Source organism: Vidua macroura, chromosome 8, assembly GCF_024509145.1.
Source record: "Vidua macroura isolate BioBank_ID:100142 chromosome 8, ASM2450914v1, whole genome shotgun sequence".
NCBI lineage: Eukaryota > Metazoa > Chordata > Aves > Passeriformes > Viduidae > Vidua > Vidua macroura.
The window spans coordinates 1,073,712-1,094,172 of NC_071578.1; the positions used below are offsets into that span (position 1 = coordinate 1,073,712).

Consider the following 20,461-nt stretch of genomic DNA (forward strand, 5'->3'; position numbering starts at 1 on the left):
CCAGCAGATCGGGCCGGATTTCCATAACCTTGGTGTCTCCACCAGCAAGACAAGCCCAGGCTGATTTAAGGAGCCTTTTCCCCCTCTTTAAAGAGAGACAAAAGCAAATCCCATTAATCCTTCATTATCTTCACTCCCTACAGAGCAATTTGCAATGAATTCTGTCACCTTCCTGACCATTGCTCCCTAACTCAGCCAACCCCACTTGGACTCGGAGCTTTATTTTTTGGGGATTTGTTTTAGGTTAGGGTTCAGCATTTTGTAACACTAAAAATTCTACAAAATGCTTTTACTGGTATTTACTATTTTATTAAAAATTAAAAACTATTCAGTATTTTGTAAAATTAAAAATTCTACAAAATGCTTTTACTGGTATTTACTCCTTTATTAAAAATTACTTTTTTTCCCCCCAAAAAATTAATCTTTTAACTCAAATTAATTAACTTTTCCCTACTTAATCCATGGTAAAGCAACCAATGATTTTAGCAGCACATGTTGTATCTTTGTTCTCTTACACAGAAAATTCCGCAGGACCAATGGACAACATCCCCCCCCCAAAGGGAATGACACACACGTTCCCCAGATATTGGATATAAAAACCAAGGTTTGCAGTTTTTTTCCAGGGAAGACCCTCAAGTTGTGGTGACTTCTCTTCTTTTCTTTCCATGAAGCCTTGGAAATGGAGAAACCCCTGGGAGCTGGCAGCACTGGGGCTGGGAGGGCACGGGGAGCTGGCAGCACCTGGAGGGGCCAAAGGTGGCAGGGAGGGACCATCCCCTGTGACAGTGGCACGAGGAGTGCGGGGGAAAGGGTGGGACAAACCCTAAAAGAAATCCATAAATCCATCGGATCACAGAAGCTTTGGGGGGGAAGGGACCTTAAAGATCATCCAGGACCCCTCCCACTGTCCCAGGTGCTCCAGCCCCAGTGTCCAGCCTGGCCTTGGGCACTGCCAGGGATCCAGGGGCAGCCACAGCTGCTCTGGGAATTCCATCCCAATATCCCACCTGCCCCACCCTCTGCCAGTGGGAAGCCATGCCCCGTGTCCTTTGACTTCATTTACCCCACAGAAATCCTAATCAGCTGCTGAGAAGTGTCCTGATGCTGGAGCTGGGGACAGCTGGGGCTGCTCCTCCTGAACCCAGAGGGCAGGAGGATCCTCTCGGGGTCCGAGCATGAGGATGACCCCGAGAGTGTAAAATTCCTCATTTCCCAGCCCTGCAGCCAAAGGAGGAGTCTGAATGTGCAGGGTCGGCCTCTCAAGGGTGTTTATTTTCCCTGATCTAGAACATTCTCTCTCTGCCCTGCTGAGCTCTGTCCAGCAGCTCGGCCATGGCATTCTGTCTGCCCTCAGGGCAGTGTTCACATTTTATACCAAAAACTCCGTGTGCCGTGGTTACAATAACGTGCCAATGTCTGTCATTGGTGTTGGACAGTGTGTCTGTGCCTTAAACCAACAGAAAAGTGTCACCAGCACAGCGAGACATGGAGGGCAAGGAGAAGGAGAAGGAGGTCAGGACACGCCCAAATCCCTCCATCTTGTACCCTTGAACCCCATTCTAAAACCCCCAAAATTCTACTTTTCCACCCTGTGTTAATTCAACTACCACACTGCTCAAACCCTTGTGGCTGTAATTCCTCACACAGAGTTGGCAGTTTGTTCCATGGGCTAAAATCAAAGCCACAGGTGTTTTTGACTTTGTGCCAGGGTCTGTGAGCCCCCTGCCAGGGTCTGGAGCCAGCCAGGGCAGCCAGAGGGATGTGCTGGACTCCCACAGGATCCTTCCTTCCTTCCTTCCTTCCCATCTCATCCCTCCATCCCAGCCAGCACCAAGCCAGGAGCACAGCAGGCAATGTCTGTGGCAGTTTGTTTGGGCTGAGGAGCTTTTACAAACGTTCTCCTCACCTTGGGGAACTGGGGCTGTGTGTGGGGTGGGTCATCAGATGTCCCCTCCACCTCCAAAGGCTCCCCAGGACAGCCTGGAGTTAGACCTGGTACAAGGTTTAGCAGGCTGAAACGTCACAGAATTGAAAAACTTCAGAAGAGGGGTAAGTTCAATATCCCACTAATTGCCTTATTTTCCATCAGGAAATGTGTCTGGAAATGAGGCCCAGGACTGTTTCCAGTTATCCTGGGCCATTTATTTCTGTTTATCCCAGTTTTGCTCTCTCCCTGGAATGAGAGCAGCTCTAAAATCAAGCAGGGCCTTAAAGTTAATCTGGTGACACACAGGCACGGCTTTGCCTGGGGTGTTTGCTGCTTCCCTGCCCTCCCAATTCCCCTTTTCCAGGAAAGGCCGCTCCCTGAGGGTGGAACCTCCCACCCTTCCACACAACATCTGAGCCACACAACCCACGGCAGCCCTGTGAGAAACAGGAATCAAATCAAAGCCCGAGCACGGAGCCAGGCTGGGGCTTTGCCAGGCAGCAAACACCTGCCAGTGTCACTTCCAGCCTCGTCACTGTCACAGCCAGGCAGGCACAAACGGGGCTGGCAGCTGGGAAGCAGCACGGGGATGCTCCACCGGGTGATTTCAACAGGAATGAGCCACTGACTGCAAGGGGCGTCCTGGAGGCCTTGGGAATTTCAGTGACTGCAGCTCACGCTCAGGGCCGACACCGGGAATGTGGCACAGAAGGGATGGGTTGGGTTGGAGGGACCCCAAATCCCACCCAGTGCCAGCCCTGCCATGGCAGGGACACCTCCCACTGTCCCAGGTGCTCCAGCCCCAGTGTCCAGCCTGGCCTTGGGCACTGCCAGGGATCCAGGGGCAGCCACAGCTGCTCTGGCAATTCCATCCCTGCCAGGGAACAATTCCCAATTCCCAATCTCCCACCCAACCCTGCCCTCTGGCACTGGGAGCCATTCCCTGTGTCCTGTCCCTCATCCCTTGTCCCCAGTCCCTCTCCATCCTTCCTGTGGCTCCTTCAGGCCCTGTGGGGCCACCCTGAGGTCACCCCACCCTTCTCCTGTGCAGGTGAGCAATCCCAGCTCTCCCAGCAGAGCTGCTCCATCCTCTGACCATTTGCTGCCTCCTCTGGATTCTCCCCAGCAGCTCCAGGTGCCTCCTGTGCTGGTCCAGCTCTGCAGGTGGGGCCTGCAGAGATCCCAAGGATGAGACAGAGGCCAGGAGAGAACACAAAATCCATTTCCCATTGATTGGGATGTTGACCATGGTTGTTCTACAAAGCAGCACAACAAAGCCGAGTCTTTTGTTAAAATGCTTCAGAGTGTGGCACTGGATGGACGGGGAAGGGCTGGGAGTGCTGAGGGCAGGAATACAGTGCTTCTCTCCTGGGGGCTGCCCGGCTTTTAATGAAGCAACACAGAAGAGAAACTCCACGCCAATTAACGTTTCTCAAACCAGTCTGACAGCAAAAATCATGGAATCAATTGGGATTGTTCACCCTGGAGAGGAGGAGTTTCAAGGTGACCTCACTGAGGCCTTGCAGGGCCTGAAGGAGCCACAGGAAAGGTGGAGAGAGACAATTGACATGGGATGAGGGACAGGACACAGGGAATGGCTCCCACTGCCAGAGGGCAGGGAAGGATGGGAGATTGGGAATTGGGAATTGTTCCCTGGCAGGGTGGGCAGCCCTGGCACAGCTGTGGCTGCCCCTGGATCCCTGGCAGTGCCCAAGGCCAGGCTGGACACTGGGGCTGGAGCACCTGGGACAGTGGGAGGTGTCCCTGCCATGGCAGGGGTGGCACTGGGTGGGATTTGAGGTCCCAAACCTGGAATTCTGGGATAAACCCTGTTTATTAAAGGCAGGCATCTGGAACTGCATTTACCTTGTGCTCTTCATGCTAAAGGACAATTATCCAGCTTTACCTCTCCCTCAGGAATTTCCCCAGTTTCTTTCTCCTCCAGCTTTTTTTTTTTTTTTTTTTTTTTGGATGAAGCAGCAGCGAGTCCATAAAGAGAGAAAGGGATTTAAAGGAAGTGATGGACGAGCGTGGTGTGCACGGGGAGAGTTTGGGGATAGAGAAGAGCCTGGCTGAGCCTCTCCTGGATCCCTCCCCAGGGAGCTCCAGGAGAGTTTTCCATCACCTCCTAAGTGCCCCATGCCAAAGGTTATTTCACTCCTTGCAGCCTCTAATAGAGATTTACTTGAAGCTGTAAAGCAGAAAAATGTTAGCCCGTGATTATGATTCCCTTTACGCTGAGTCTGACAGGAGCCTGTAAATCCAACATTTACATGGGAAAAAACTGCTGAAAACAGGAACCAGTAAAATCCCAAACACCTCCACACCCAGGAATCCCAGGGGAATTTTAAGGAGAAAGGGTGAATCTTTAAATTTGCAAGGAGAAAGTGTCAGGATTATCACTGCTCTTCCCAAGGACATTTTAAACTGCAGGCAGGGATTTGTGCAGGTACTTTAGGCTCAGCTTTAGGATCAGTTTCAAGGTTAAAAACTCTCACTATTCCTTGTGTGCCCAGCGCAGGTCTGCTCAGCTGGTGCCAACAGAAATCCAGGGGAGCTTCCACATCCAGCAAAGCCAGGAACTGCAGCCAGGGAATTCGCCACCACTCTTCCCACAGAGCTGATTATTCCAAGGCCATGTTCAGAGGGTTAACACAGGCTCTGGGATTTCCATGGGCTGAGGGAGACAGAAGCAAACCTGGCAGAAAAGGAAGTCATTCCCTGACCTTTATGCAGGGGCTGGGGGTGCTGCATTCGGGGACTTTTCCCACTGTGCCCGTTTAACTCCGTGAGAAAATCCCAAATTCTCCTCTCAGTGCCACTGGAATTGAGCTGCACAGAGCAGAGCAGCAGACTTGAAACTGAACTGGGAAAGCTTCCCAGGGTCCCTTCCTGGTTTTCCAGCATTCCTTCAGTAATTAAAGGGGAAGGGTATTGTGAATGCAGGTGAACCCAGGGGGAAGAAATGCTGGTGTGTGACTCCAGCTCAGAAGGCTGAATGATTTCTTTATTAGAACGATGCTAGAATTCATTAATATACTATTTAAAGGAGATACTAAAGCTACAAACCTACTTGTTCTAACTCCCATCTCTAACTCACTCCCAACTCGTGCCCCTCTCTGAGAGTGCAGCCACAGGTGGGTTGGATTGGATTGGATTGGATTGGATTGGATTGGATTGGATTGGATTGGATTGGATTGGGTTGGATTGGATTGGATTGGCCACCAGCCCCAAACAATCCTCACCAGAATCCAGCCAAGTAATCCCCCCAGGGAAACAATTCTCCAAGCACATTCCACATGGGGAAAACAAGGAGCAGAAATAGAAATGGTTTTCTCTTTCTTTCTCTCTGTGCTCCTCTATGAAAAGAATCCTGAGAGAGAGAGAAATGTGCTGCCACAGAAGGGGTGATGAGCTGAGCTGAGCTGAGCTGGGCTCTGTGATCCCAGCAGGAACCAGCACCAACATCCCCCCGTGGGCTGAACACCACGGCAGCAGCAAATCCTGGAAGGGGTTGGGTGGGAAGGGGCTTAAAGCCCCCCCAGTGTCACGGGCAGGGACACCTGTCCCTGTCCCAGGCTCTCCCAGCCCCATGCAATGTAAAATATTGCAGAAAAGGGCCAGAGCTCTCTGGGACTCGGAGACAATCCCAAGCAGCCAAATGGGATCTTTGTTCTCCCAGAGAAGAGACGTTTCCACTCCAATCTGCAATTCCTGCCCTTTTCACTCCTCTGCACATTTGCCATGAATGTTTTATGAGCACTTCATTAGGATTTCAGGGAGGCTTTCTCCAGCCAGGAGTGAAATATCCCAGCCTTGGTTTTATGGAGTGGTACAAAAATGGGAGTATTCTGCCCATGGTTTAAAGTTTAGAAACTGCATTTTTAATGGGGCTTTCCTTAGGTGAGTGAAGTTTACTCTCATGCTTTTCTTAGACTTTATTTGCAGTTCTGAGCTGTTTTAATGCCTTGTTTGAAACACAATCAGACGATAAATATAAGTCATTTTTTTCTCCTGCACGATGCTGTCAGGAGGATGTTCTTATTACTGGCCTATTCCTGGAATTATGGGCACTTTTAAAAATGCTTCCTTCAATCCTTTATGAATATTTTCATGGAAATCTCTGGAAGTTTCTTGAGAAGTTTCAGTGCTATTTTAGTGCATTAAATGTAGAGAGAGAATTTTCAAGGTTCAGTGATTTTGTTAAGGGAACTTCTATTAAATTTGGTATTTAATATTCCAGACCACAAAAAAGGCTTGCAGGGCCTAAAGGGGCTCCAGGAGAGCTGGAGAGGGACTGGGGACAAGGAATGGAGGGACAGGACACAGGGAATGGCTTTAAGCTGGCAGTGGGGAGATTTAGATGGGATTTTGGGAAGGAATTGTTCCCTGGGAGGGTGGGGAGAGGCTGGGATGGAATTCCCAGAGCAGCTGTGGCTGCCCCTGGATCCCTGGCAGTGCCCAAGACCAAGCTGGACACTGGGGCTGGAACACCTGGGACAGTGGGAGGTGTCCCTGCCATGGCAGGGGTGACACTGGCTGGGATTTGGGGTCCTTCCAACCCAAACCCATCCATGATTCTGTGGTTCTGTGCAGAATTCTCAGATTTCTGCCCAGGAGAGGGAAGGGAAGTGCCTCTGACATTCCCTGGCACTGCACAAGCCCAGTAACCTTCACAGGCAGAGCCTGGAAGGGACAAAGTGGAAATTTTCATCGAATGTAAATTCAAACCCTTTTGTTACACAATTGAATCTGCATAATTTGCTTGGTGTTCCAGCCTTTTCCTGGTTTCTGCATTAAAGGAACATTTTCCCTCTAATAAACGCCAGTGTAGGCTCAGTGCCTGTGAATTCTATGGAATTAGGCTGACTCTTTCCTCCCCTAATAAGCAGGAGAAGCAGCTTGATTTTTTATGACACACTCAAGTTTTGATTTTAAATTTTAAACAACTGAACACAGAATTAAGTTTTGCATTTAGCTGAGCTCCAAATCCCATAACCAGCGGTATTAAGTCTACAGAGCTTTGATGATATTGCTCTAAAGAACCCAAAGACAATTATTGGCAAAAAGTCATTTTAGCTTTAGTGTTCCCTGGTTACTCGGGGCTGGGTTAGAAAGGAGATTGGGATGGTTTTTTTTGTTTTGTTTTGTTTTTGTTATTATTGTATTATTTTTCTCTTACCTTGATGTGGAAGTGCCTGGAATTCTCTGCAGCCACACATCCTGGGAGGTGAAGTTTGAGCAGGGAGAGGCTCCATCCATCATCTGCTGCTGCTCCATTCCTGCAGAAGGGTTTGCTCCTGATGGAAACCATCGTAGCCAGAGGGGGAAGGCTCTGCTCCGAGCCCCTGCAGCACCTCAGGATGCCAGTACCTCAGAGTCTGGGAAGCACTGCAATGGCAGAGGCACAGAGATGCCCAGAGGGATGGGAATCTGCCCTGGAGCCAGGCTGGCACTCCTGGTGGGGCTCACCTGGAGAGGAGCAGCTCCAGGGAGAGCTCAGAGCTCTGCCAGGGCCTGAAGGGGCTCCAGGAGAGCTGGAGAGGTGTGGGAACCCAGGACACCCCTGTGGCTGCCCTGGCTGGCTCCAGACCCTGGCAGGGGGCTCAGAGACCCTGGCACAAAGTCAAAAACACCTGTGGCTTCCATTTCAGCCTGTGGGAAAAACTGCCAACTCTGTGTGAGGAATTACAGCCACAAGGGTTTGAGCAGTGTGGTAGTTGAATTAACACAGGGTGGAAAAGTAGAATTTTGGGGGTTTTAGAATGGGGTTCAAGGGGACAAGATGGAGGGATTTGGGCGTGTCCTGACCTCCTTCTCCTTCTCCTTGCCCTCCATGTCTCGCTGTGCTGGTGACACTTTTCTGTTGGTTTCAGGCACAGACACACTGTCCAACACCAATGGCAGACATTGGCACGTTATTGTAACCACGGCACACGGAGTTTTTGGTATAAAATGTGAACACTGCCCTGAGGGCAGACAGAATGCCATGGCCGAGCTGCTGGACAGAGCTCAGCAGGGCAGAGAGAGAATGTTCTAGATCAGGGAAAATAAACACCCTTGAGAAGCCGGCCCTGCACATTCAGACTCCTCCTTTGGCTGCGGGGCTGGGAAATGAGGAATTTTACACTCTTGGGGTCACCTCGACACCCAGACCCCAAGAGACAGGGACTGGGGACAAGGGATGGAGGGACAGGACCCAGGGAATGGCTCCCACTGCCAGAGGGCAGGGATGGGTGGGAGATTGGGAATTGGGAATTGTTCCCTGGCAGGGTGGGCAGCCCTGGCACAGGGTGAATTCCCAGAGCAGCTGTGGCTGCCCCTGGATCCCTGGCAGTGCCCAAGGCCGGGCTGGATTTTGGCTCATTCAGCAGTTGCAGTGGGGAATTCCAAGAGCTCACATCTCTGAGCCATCAAACATCCCAAAGTGCCTCTCCCAGTCAGCTCTGCTCCTGGAACTCCACAACCAGCCTGCCTTAGAAATGCCCTGCCAAGCAGAGGCTGTGCAGGTGCAGCCAGCAGCCCTGTAAAATAAAATGTAAATAAAGTGATCCCACCCAGCAGTGCTGACACGTGGAACAGCTCCAGGCACAGCTCCTCAGCCCTGTCCTCCCTCCCCATCCAGCCCCAAAGCAGCTGCACAGGGAGATCCCACCCTTCAAAGGCAAAAAACCCACAAAATAAAACAGCCCTGAGTTCTGGGATGGAGAACCACAGGAAATCCAAGGGGCTGGGCTGAGGCAACACTTTTCCTTTGAGCTAAAAGATAGTGATTTTTCTTTAATATTATTACACCTGCTTTGGAGCTGCTGTAATTAAAATTGAAATTCAATTTAATAATGGCACAGAAATGCTTGTGTCAGCCTGATCCCTTGAATTTATCACTTACATGGACAGAAACCCGGGAGGCGAAGCTGACTCCGAAATCAAAATGCAGTTTTATGTTCTGATGGAACCCCTCACACCCCTCTGGGACTCCTCACACTCTTTTGGGACCCCTCACACCACACTGGCATCTCTCACACCCTCTTGGGACCCCTCACACCCTTTTGGGACTCGTCACACCCCTCTGGGACCCCTCACACCCTTTTGGGACCCCTGACAGCCTTTTGGGACCCCTCACCCCCCTCTGGGACCCCTCACACCCCTCTGGGATTCCTCACACCCCTCTGGGACCCCTCACACCCTTTTGGGACGCCTGACACCACTCTGGGATCTCTCACACCCTTTTGGGACCCCTGACAGCCTTTTGGGACCCCTCACATCCTTTTGGGACCCCTCACCCCCCTCTGGGACCCCTCACACCCTTTTGGGACCCCTGACAGCCTTTTGGGACCCCTCACACCCCTCTGGGATCTCTCACACCCTTTTGGGACCCCTCACACCTTTTTGGGACCCTTCACCCCCCTCTGGGACCCCTGACAGCCTTTGGGGACCCCTCACACCCTTTTGGGACCCCTCACCCCCCTCTAGGACCCCTCATCCCCGTTTCCCTGTCCCGGTGCCAGGGCTGTGCCCTTCTCCAGCAGGAGCAGCAGGAGCTGAGCCCGTTCCAGGACTCCAGTGAACACGTCTGATGTCAATAACAGCCCAGCAGCAGCAAACATCCCTTTCTGTGCCACCTGCAGTATTTGGAAGGGCCATTTCCTCATCCTTTGAGGTCTTCAATTAAGGCTGCTCGTTTCTCTCTTCTTCAGGTGCTCATAAATCTGCAGGGGAAGGCAGGAGAGAGGCAAATCCATCACCCTCACACAGAATTCCTGTTTATCCACCAGCCAGCACCGAGTTCCAGCCACTCCACAAAGCAATTTGCTCCCACACCCCATCCCCGCTGCCTCCTTCCCGCCCCGGGGAACTTTTCCCTGTCTCCACGGCAACAGATCCGCTTCCAGAGGGAACAGGGATGAGGGGCACACGCACAGATGGGGACAGCACGGCCAAAAAATTCCAGAGCTGGCTGGCCACACGTGCCCAGAGCTGCTGGGCTCTGCTCAGGGCTGTTCCCAGCAGAGCATCCCCTCTGGATCACCTCCCCTCACTTGTTTCAGCAGGTCCTGCCCCAGCAGCAGGACCCCAGAGCTCCTGAACAGCAAAGGAACTCCGTGTTCTGGGGTTAGGTGTGTCTGGGGGTGTGTGTTCTATCCAGGTTAGGTGTGTTCTATCCAGGTTGGGTGTGTTTGGGATGTGTTCTATCCAGGTTGGGTGTGTTTGGGATGTGTTCTATCCAGGTTGGGTGTGTTTGGGATGTGTTCTATCCAGGTCAGGTGTGTTTGTGTGTTCTATCCAGGTTAGGTCTGTTTGGGTGTTCTATCCAGGTTGGGTGTGTTTGGGATGTGTTCTATCCAGGTTAGGTGTGCTTGTGTGTTCTATCCAGGTCAGGTGTGTTTGTGTGTGAGTTCTATCCAGGTTAGGTGTGCCTGGGTTCTATCCAGGTCAGGTGTGTTTGTGTGTGTTCTATCCAGGTTAAGTGTGTTTGGGATGTGTTCTATCCAGGTCAGGTGTGCCTGGGGCTGTGTGTTCTGTCCCCCTCTGGCAGAGCTGGGGCAGTTTTCTCTGTTCATTGGGCAGTTTTTTCTTCATCTCTCCCACAGCCAATCCTCCCTCCAGGAGATCTCTGCTGTTAATGGGCCATTAATTATTAATTATCTTCTGTCCATGGCCAGTGAGTGTCCCTGAGTGGCTGAGAAAATTCCATCATCCCACGGGGAGAGGCTCTGCCCAGGGGAGGAGCCAAGCATTCCTACCTGGATACAATCTGAGGTTCTGGGACACCACAGCAGCCTTTGCCCACTGCATTCCCAGAGGAGCAGCTTTCTGCCCCACTGCATTCCCAGAGGAGCAGCTTTCTGCCCCACTGCATTCCCAGAGGAGCAGCTTTCTGCCCCACTGCATTCCCAGAGGAGCAGCTTTCTTCCCCACTGCATTCCCAGAGGGAGCCCAGGCCCATCTCCAGGAGCCCTGGAGCTCCAGAGGAAAACTCCAGCCTTGTCCAGGATCCTGCTCCAGCAGAAGCACAGCTGGCACTGCAGGAGGGCTGAGCCCCCATGGAATGGCACTGCTGCCACCAGCCTGACCCACAGCCTGCCAGGGCAGGCTCTGACTCTGGCAGGGTTGTTTTGTGTTGCTGCATTTTTATTCTATTTTTATTTTTTTCCCAGTGAAGAACTGTTATTCCTACTCCTGTATCTTTGCCTGAGAGCCCCTTAATTTCAAAATTATAACAATTTGCAGGGAGCGGGTTTGCATTTTCCATTTCAGGGGAGGCTCCTGCCTTCCTTAGCAGTCACCTGTCTGTTCAAACCAAGACATCTGTGCCCACCTCCACATTCCCAAGGCTTGCTGGATCAACAGAGCAAATTCCACAGCACAATTCATTACAGAACTGATCTTCATGTACAGCAACGCTGGAGTGGGGAAAACATTCCCATAAAACATGAGAACCAATTCTGCTTGTCCAGAAACATCATCCTGGAGAAGGATTAGCATAAATTACAACAAATCCCAAACACAGCTGCACTAACAGAGCATGTCCTGGCCCAGTGGGACAAGGGAATGGTTTTAAGCTGGAAGAGGAAGGGTTTAGATGGGATTTTGGGCAGGAATTTTTCTCTGGCAGCGTGGGCAGGCCCTGGCACAGGGTGCCCAGAGCAGCTGTGGCTGCCCCTGGATCCCTGGCATTGCCCAAGGCCAGACTGGAGCAGCCTGGACAGTGGGAGGTGCCCCTGTCCATGACAGGCAGCAGCTTTGAGGTCCCTTCCACCCAAAGCAGGCTGGTTTTCCATGATTTTCTCCAGCTTTTATTTGCAGCCCAGGTGAGCTGTGGGCTCCCTGCACCTTGAGCTGGGCAGAATAACTCTCCCTCTTTAAAAAGTGGCTCTAAAAAGAGAAATTACCCAGCTAGATAAAATCAATGTGTCTGTGGATTTCATCATGAGCTGCTCTAACACCCCACCGTGAGACTCAGCTATGCTCTTGTGTGATTTTTGATTCATCTTCCATCCTTACTAAAACCAAGAGAACCTGGTACAAGCGTTGTCTGCCCTTGTAACCCAGGGAATATTCTCAAACATCCCTTTCCAATCCCTTCTCTTAACTTTTGAGGCAGCAGAGGAAGGGTTTAACCTGCCATGGACAAGCTCTTCTCTCCTGCATGCCAGGGGGATCTCAGGGTCCAAAGGAGTTTTGTCGAGCAGGGTAGAAATAAGATTTTCCTGGAGGGTATTGAAGTGGCCAAGCAGAGAGCAAAGCCCACAGACATCACCTGAGGGATCCAGGAGTTCTTTGGAGCCACTTCCAGGCGGGGCTGGGAGCTGGGAGAGCGTGAGAAATGGATTTGTGAAGAATGTTCAAAACTTGATAGAAAGGTCACACAGTCTTGTCCATCTATGTGCAAACACTGAGATGCTGAGAGGCTGAAAACCATTTCTTAGGTGTTGTAAGCAGGAAATAGGTTTGGCTTCTGATGGAACGGTGCTGGGTTTTACACCTCTTGTGTCTCACTAGTCGTCGGGACTGCTAATGGAATAAAATCTTTTTAAATGCCTCTCAGTTAGCCCATCTCTGTAAAAACTGGGAAAACCAGCAGGAGAGCAGCCAGCAGTGCAGGGATGCAGCAGGAGGTTGACCTGCCACTGAGCCAGCTGGAGAGCTGGGAGGGAGCAGCAAAATTCCCCCCAGAATGATCAAACTGATTCCCCCAAAGGCTCACATCAGCTCTTTGCTGGAGCTCGCTGCCCTGGGAGCAGGAGGGAGGTGAGCACACCTCATGGGTGATGCTGTTGAGCAGGACGGGAACAGAGAACTCCAGATCAGAAGGCAAAGAAAATGAGCTCTCTCTTTATTTCAAATGTACTGCTCTATATATAGAGAACATCACGTGGACAAATTTCATTGGTCTTAGGGTAAAAACATCCCACACCATTGGTGTGCAGTGAATGACGCACAGTGGCAGAACATATCTATAAACAATGTGAATAACAATAGATTAGAGAATTATTTACATTCTTTCCCAGCTGTTTCCCAGGCTCTTGCCTGGTTAGAAAACCTTTCTCTTTCTCTCTGACTGAGCTGAGAATATGCACACATGGGCTGGACACGGCTGCAGGGAGGGCAGCAGGGATGAGGGGGACGTGCACAAATGGGGACAGCGAGGCCAAAAAAATTCCAGAGCTGGCTGGCCACGGGTGCCCAGAGCTGCTGGGCTCTGCTCAGGGATGTTCCCAGCAGAGCATCCCCCTGGATCACCTCTCCTCACTTGTTCCCTGTTTTACCTGCTCCTGCCCCAGCAGCAGGACCCCACAGCACCCGGAACAACACAGGAACACCTCGTGGGCTGGACAGGCTGCAGGGGGGGACACAGCTGGACACAGCTGGACACAGCTGGACAGGCTGCAGGGGTGGAAACAGCTGGACAGGCTGGACACAGCTGGGCAGGCTGCAGGGGGGACACAGCTGGACACAGCTGCAGGGGGGGATACAGCTGGACAGGCTGGACACAGCTGGACACAGCTGCAGGGGGGGACACAGCTGGACAGGCTGCAGGGGTGGGAACAGCTGGACAGGCTGCAGGGGGGGACACGGGGGGACACAGCTGGACACAGCTGGACAGGCTGCAGGGGTGGAAACAGCTGGACAGGCTGCAGGGGGGGACACAGCTGGACACAGCTGGACAGGCTGCAGGGGTGGAAACAGCTGGACAGGCTGGACACAGCTGGACACAGCTGCAGGGGTGGACACAGATGGACAGGCTGGACAGGCTGCGGGGGTGGAAACAGCTGGACAGGCTGGACACAGCTGGGCAGGCTGCAGGGGTGGAAACAGCTGGACAGGCTGCAGGGGTGGAAACAGCTGGACAGGCTGCAGGGGGGACACAGCTGGACAGGCTGGACACAGCTGGACACAGCTGCAGGGGGGGACACAGCTGGACAGGCTTCAGGGGGGGACACAGCTGGACAGGCTGGACACAGCTGGACACAGCTGCAGGGGGGGACACAGCTGGACAGGCTGGACACAGCTGGACACAGCTGCAGGGGGGGACACAGATGGACAGGCTGGACACAGCTGGACACAGCTTCAGGGGTGGAAACAGCTGGACAGGCTGCAGGGGTGGACACAGCTGGACACAGCTGGACACAGCTGGACACAGCTGCAGGGGTTTCCCCCCCCAGTGAATTCCCCCTGGCCAAACCCCAGCAGTCCCTGGGTAAACCCGGGGCTCTCCACACACAGGGCTGCATTCCCAGGATCAGGGGCAGGAGTGGCACTCCAGGAGCCCTTGAAGTGCAGTCACAGCCATCACGAAGCCTTTGGCACTCAGCAAAGAGGTTTAATACCTTGTGTCTCTTTGAGGAGCCATTCCCGCTCTGGTTTGGCTGAAGGCAGTCTCTGAGTGTCTGCCCAAAGGAGAGGGAACTGATATTTTACATTTATTGGACTTGTCAGGGCAGCAGTGGCTCACTCCCTGCTTTCTGGCAGACACAAACCTGCTTAAAGGGAACATCAGCCCCATCCTGCCCTGCCTGCCCTGGCAGTGCCCTCCTCAAGGGCACGGGCAGTGCCAAGGGGGTCAATCTGCCTTGCTCCTCGTTCCCACAGGAATGAATTCCTCACAAATCCTCCCAGACAGCGCTGCCAAGCCTTGGAGGGAGCCCTCCAACCTCCTCTTGCCTTTCCCAGCCATCCGCTCTCTCCCTCAGGGCAGAACAGGAGCCACAAAGCGAGCCCACAGCTCTGGAGACACAATCCACTTCTCCTCTTCCCCTTTTCCTGCAGGGCCGGGCTGGCCTCACCCACCCTTCATCCTGCCTGGATCCCGGAGTCAAACTGTGCCACAGCTGATGCACACAAATGTTTGGGACGAGCCTCTGTCTCTTCTGAGGCAGCTACACACAACCTTTGAGTTGTTTTTATGCTTTTTCTGCCGCTGTTGTTTTATTTTTCTCTGAAAAAAAAGAAAACAAAAACCAAAAAAAACCCCACACCTTGAGCAGTTCATTTCTTTTGCTTTCCAGGAAGCCTCGCTGAGCGAAGGATGAAGCATCACCCTCAGTAACAGCAGCACTGTGCTGGATAAGCCATCAGAACGACTTCCTAAAGAGCCTTCCAGGAGAGGAATGAGCTCTTTGTCTGGCCACCACGGGCCTGGCAGGCTCTGACAGCTACAAAAGGAATTATTAAGGGTCTTTAGGACACGTGCTTTGCTGGAGCACTGTTCCTTCATGAAACAAACTGAGCTGCCAATGCAACCCCCGCCCTTCAAATAGCCAAAAAAGCCAAAAAAGCCCAAAGATTCCAGAGCCAAAAGAACACCTGAAATGTGAATTATTCCTGGGGAGATGAAGAGGAGAACATTTTACAAGGCTGCCTTTCTGCAGCTGCAAGTGCCCAGGGCAGTGTGTTCCTGCTCCTGCTGGAGCAGTGTCAGGTATCTCACACCTGATTCTGATGAAAAGTTCCCTGGAACAGCCACCAAATCCCAGGCCAGGATTGGGAACATGCAGAAGGAACCAGCAGGGAGTCACCATAACACACCCAGGCAGCTCAGGGGGCAAGAAATATCTCTATTTATGGCTCTGCTCGTGCTCCATTTGGCTCTCACTGATGGATTAAATGACATTTTTCCTTCCTGCAGCCCCAAACTCTGAGCTGTGAGAGGCTGAAGCTTCAGGAGGGAGGAACCAGGGTCATTCCCACTGAAGTGAGACATTGGCATCAGCTTCAGGGTCCAGGGAGGGAGAGCTTCCCTCCAGACACAACCCAGCGGTGCTTTAGCTTTGCTTCTTTGTGCAAATCAGCACCAGGAATATTTCCAGGCACCCCTGGAGTGGAAGGAGTGAAGCCCATTGAAATCCCACGGGAATGAGGAAATGTGTTTAATCACAGTGGTGTGGAGAGCTCGGGCTCACCAGAATGGATGGGAGAGATTTTCACAGAATCCCAAATGCTTTGGGTTGGGAGGGACCCCAAATCCCAGCCAGTGCCACCCCTGCCATGGCAGGGACACCTCCCACTGTCCCAGGTTCTCCAGCCTGGCCTTGGGCACTGCCAGGGATCCAGGGGCAGCCCCAGCTGCTCTGGGAATTCCATCCCCACCCTCCCAGGGAACAGTTCCTTCCCAAAATCCCGTCTAAATCTCCCCCCCCTTCAGCTTCTGGATCATTCTGCATTTTTCTCTGTGGTCAGCCTGTTTTGCTGGCAGTTCAAAAGGCTCTGAAGCACAAACACACACAATAAACAAGCAAAGCAAAGAGAAAAACCCCAGAAAAGCCCTTTAGCTGTTTTCCCAGCAGCCTCTGAGCAGCAGATGCCACATCCCCGTGCCATAATCCAGCTTTGCTAAGCCTTGTGGAACTTCCCTGATTTAACTGGCCGAGTTCCCTGCCCGGGGTGCTCGGGGAGCTCTCTCAGAGGCTGTGGCTCTCCAGCCCTGATGGTGTTTGCAGCACTCTGATCCAGGTGCTGACACCCTTGAGCTCCCATCCCAGCCCTGGAGGCAGCTCAGGGGCTGTGGGAGGCAGGCAGGAGCTGCCTGAGGAAGTGCTGGCCTGGGCGCTGATCCCTGCCCAGTTTACAGAGCTGCTCCTGCTGAGGAGAGACTCTCTGGCCCTGGGGTGGGACCCCAGGCTGGGGAGGATGTGCTGGGTGTGCCCCTCCTGCAGGGCTGCTGGAGCTGGGGGGCTGCAGCTGAGGAACGGGAAAAGCCAAAGGCAGGAGCAGCCTGGCACACCTGGGGGGGCTCACCTGGAGAGGAGCAGCTCCAGGGAGAGCTCAGAGCTCTGCCAGGGCCTGAAGGGGCTCCAGGAGAGCTGGAGAGGGACTGGGGACAAGGGATGAGGGACAGGGCACAGGGAATGGCTCCCAGTGCCAGAGGGCAGGGCTGGGTGGGAGATTGGGAATTGGGAATTGTTCCCTGGCAGGGATGGAATTCCCAGAGCAGCTGTGGCTGCCCCTGGATCCCTGGCAGTGCCCAAGGCCAGGCTGGACACTGGGGCTGGAGCACCTGGGACAGTGGGAGGTGTCCCTGCCATGGCAGGGCTGGCACTGGCTGGGATTTGGGGTCCCTCCCAGCCCAACCCAGTCCAGGATTCCAGGGTTCTGTGCAGGATTCCCAGCAGATTTCTGGCCAAGCCAAGCCCCACCAGGATGGGGACCCCAGCCCCACACCCAGCCTGCCCCAGTCCCCCTCCCACAGGCACAGAACACCCTCAAATCCAATGCCACCCTCGAAATTAAACAATATTAAATATTAAAATAATAATATTATTATTAAATATTTTAATAATAATAAATATTAAAACCATAAACTGAAGTTCTTTGCTGGATTTCACCCCCTTTGCAGCAGCACTTTTGTTCCCAGCTGCTTTTCTGGTCTGCTTTTTGTTTTCTTTTGCTAACTTTATGATTCTAGGGCAGAGCAAAGAAACTCCCTGGTTTCTGTCAGCCTCTGCTCGCTGGTGACTCAGGTGCTCTGGGGGCAAAGCCAAGGCTCTGGCTGCAAATGGAATTCATTCTCCAACTCCTAAACTGCTCCTGAATAGATTGAAAGCACAGATTTAAACCTGCAGAGGTTTAAAGCACATCTTCATCATATTTAAATCTTTAGAAGGAGCCTGTGTGTGAGCAACACCCCAAACTCATCTTGTGGGTTTTGTTTCAGAATCCATTTCAATAACAATCAGGCACTTTGAATTTCGAAGGAATGACGTCAGAAGCTGACAGGAATTTTGCAGGAATGGGAATAAAGGATGGATACACCCAAATTTTTCGGTATTGAAAGATTTTTTCTTGTGTTCTTAAACGCAGACATTAAACTTCCTAAAGACATCCTGAGACACATCATTGGGACGGGAGAACTTTCCAAGAGAATGATGAATTAATTCCTGTGAGTGAAGCTGATGGAATCCTGGGATCCCTCAAGTTGGAAGGGACCCTCAAGGATCCCTGAGTGCACCTCTGCTCCTTACCTGAGGTGACACCTCCTGCTTGCCTCCAAAGTTCCTCACCCAAATCCAGGCCTGTGACCAGCACCTGCTCCCTCCTCTTTTGTTTTTACATTTTCTCTTCCCTTTTTCACTCTGTCCAACAGAGAATTCCACTGATTTGTCCTCCAGGTTAAATGAGAGCCTCCCCCCTCTGTTGGGTGGTCAGTCCTGGATTCTGAGCTCAAGGAGCAGCGTGGTCCCTCCCTTTGCCCACCTGTACCCCTGCAGAAGGGCAAAGTTGCCTCCTGCAGCTCAACCACTGCAAGGGTGCTGGAAAAAACAAACCAAGCAGGCAGCTTCCTCCAAAAACAGGGAGAAAAATCCTGAAAGGATTATTGTCTCTATTCTCCATTCTCTCAGTGCTGGCTCTCCTGGCTGGGCAGCTCTGGGACACTCCCTGTTCCCAGGGCTGCTGTGGGGATGTTTTCCCTCAGCAATCTCAGCTCTGTCGGGCACAATCCCAAGTTATCCTTTGCACTGGGATGGCTCCAGGGCAGCCCCGGGGCCAGGCTGTGCTCAGGGCTGTGGAAATCAGCCCTGGGAATGTTCTCCCAGCGAGGGATGAGGAGAAAATGCCCTGGGAGCCGTTCCCTGTGGGGTGAGGGGCTCCCTCCAGCCCAGGGTCCTTCTCCAGGAGGGAAATCTCTCGGAGCACTCCGGGGCACGGGCAGCAAACCAGCAGGAAAAGCAGAAAGAGAAGGAAATGGGGTTGTTTTTTTCACTGGAAAGGAAAAAGAAGAAGAGGAAGCACGGTTTCATGTTTGGCAGTGCCACAACTCAAGGCCAGTTCGGTGGGTTTGGGAAAGCCTGGTCTGGTGGAAGGAGTCAGGAGAGGACAAGGGGGGAAGGCTTTAAACTGGCAGAGAAAAGCTTTAGATTGGGTTTTAGGAGGGAATTGTTCCGTGGCAGGGTGGGCAGGGGCTGGGCTGGAATTCCCAGAGCAGCTGGGGCTGCCCCTGGATCCCTGGCAGTGCCCAGGGCCAGGCTGGACACTGGGGCTGGGACAGTGGGAGGTGTCCCTGCCCCTGGGACAGGGATGAGCTTTAGGATCCCTCCCAGCCCAACCATTCCGTGATAAATGACAACCCTTTGATATTTACTTGCAGGAGGAAAACTCACCAAGGCAAGCTGGCACCTCTTGGAGGCCGGGACTAAACCCACCCTGCACAAACTTAGGAATAATTTAACTGGAAAACTTCTGGGCTCTCCTCCAGCACTGCACACTGGATGTCAGGCACCAGCAGGGGAAAAACTCTCCTTTGAATGCCCAGATCTGGTGGGATTCCTTTGTAATGTGCACTCCCCTCCAGGCCTTTTGAAGCTTCACTTTAGGCTCGGTTCAAGTGAGCAGTCTTGATTTGTGATTCCTCATGGCATTTTCACTCTGGAGCTCTCTGTTGCTTTGTTTGCTTGGAAAAGAGGATAAAAAACAGAGAGTGAAGAGAAATCACTCTGTAAATCAATGCCTGGCGAGCTCTTAGCCGAGAAATGATTTTATTTATTAAAGATGTGAAAATCCCCCTTCCATTTCACACCTAAATCTTCACTTAAGCAAGATAACTCCAGTCCTGGATGAGGAACAAGCAGGGAGAAGGAGAAATGTTTGGGAGTAGCACAAGTGGCGGGGGTTGAGCTCATCAGGATTTTATAACGCACAGAAAAAAGACAATGGAGTTCACAACAGCAAAAAGAGAGAATAGAATGTGAAATATGGCCCTAAAATCTGCTCCATCCGTGGAACAACAGCTTTCCCCAGCTGTCTGACAGCTGTAAAGATGTTCCATCAGGAGGAATAACAGATATTTGTCACCCAGGTCAGTGGTTATTTTATCCCCAGTTTAGGTTTTCTGGCTCATTCAGCAATCAAAGGCTGATGACAGGCACAGGATGATGAAGGATTTGGGCAGTGCTGACCCACAACTCATCCCCCACCTCTGCTGTGTCCAGCCTGCTCAGGAACTGCCCTTCCCTGTGTCCTTCCTTATTTATACTGATACAAATAAACATTTTTCTGGTCATGTTTTGTAGTGGAGCAGCATCATTTTAAGATTAACCCATTCTCCTGCTAGAGAAATTCAAGTTCTGCAGTGGCTTCCCAGTGATTTGGGAAGACAAAATTCCTCTTTTAACATCATTTATTTGATTTAATTTTTTTTTTTTTCATCTTAACTGGAAAATTCCCATTCAGCTCAACCCAAAGAGTGCTGATTTTAGATTACGGGGTTTTTAAGCAGGAGAAATTTTGGGAATGAGGAAGGAGCTGCATTGGCACCAGGGCGGGGTTCAAATCTCGCTTCTCCATTCAAGAGCCCCTTTCCCCATCCATAGGATGGGATATTGGGAGGGAATGTTGGTTGTGAGGCTGGGGAGGGGCTGGGCTGGAATTCCCAGAGCAGCTGTGGCTGCCCCTGGATCCCTGGCAGTGCCCAAGGCCAGGCTGGACACTGGGGCTGGAGCACCTGGGACAGTGGGAGGTGTCCCTGCCATGGGATGAACTTTCAGGTCCCTTCCTGCCCAAACCATCCATGATTCTGGGATTCCACCCAGTCTCAGA

General features: G+C 52.1%; 1 long non-coding RNA gene across 1 annotated transcript; it reads left to right on the forward strand.

The window, feature by feature from the left end:
* Nucleotides 1-563: 563 nt before the first annotated feature.
* LOC128811098 (uncharacterized) lies at nt 564-19,871 on the forward strand. Its single transcript, XR_008438228.1, has 3 exons — nt 564-604; nt 17,583-17,692; nt 19,014-19,871. It is a non-coding gene; the product is annotated as an uncharacterized LOC128811098 (long non-coding RNA).
* Nucleotides 19,872-20,461: the final 590 nt, after the last annotated feature.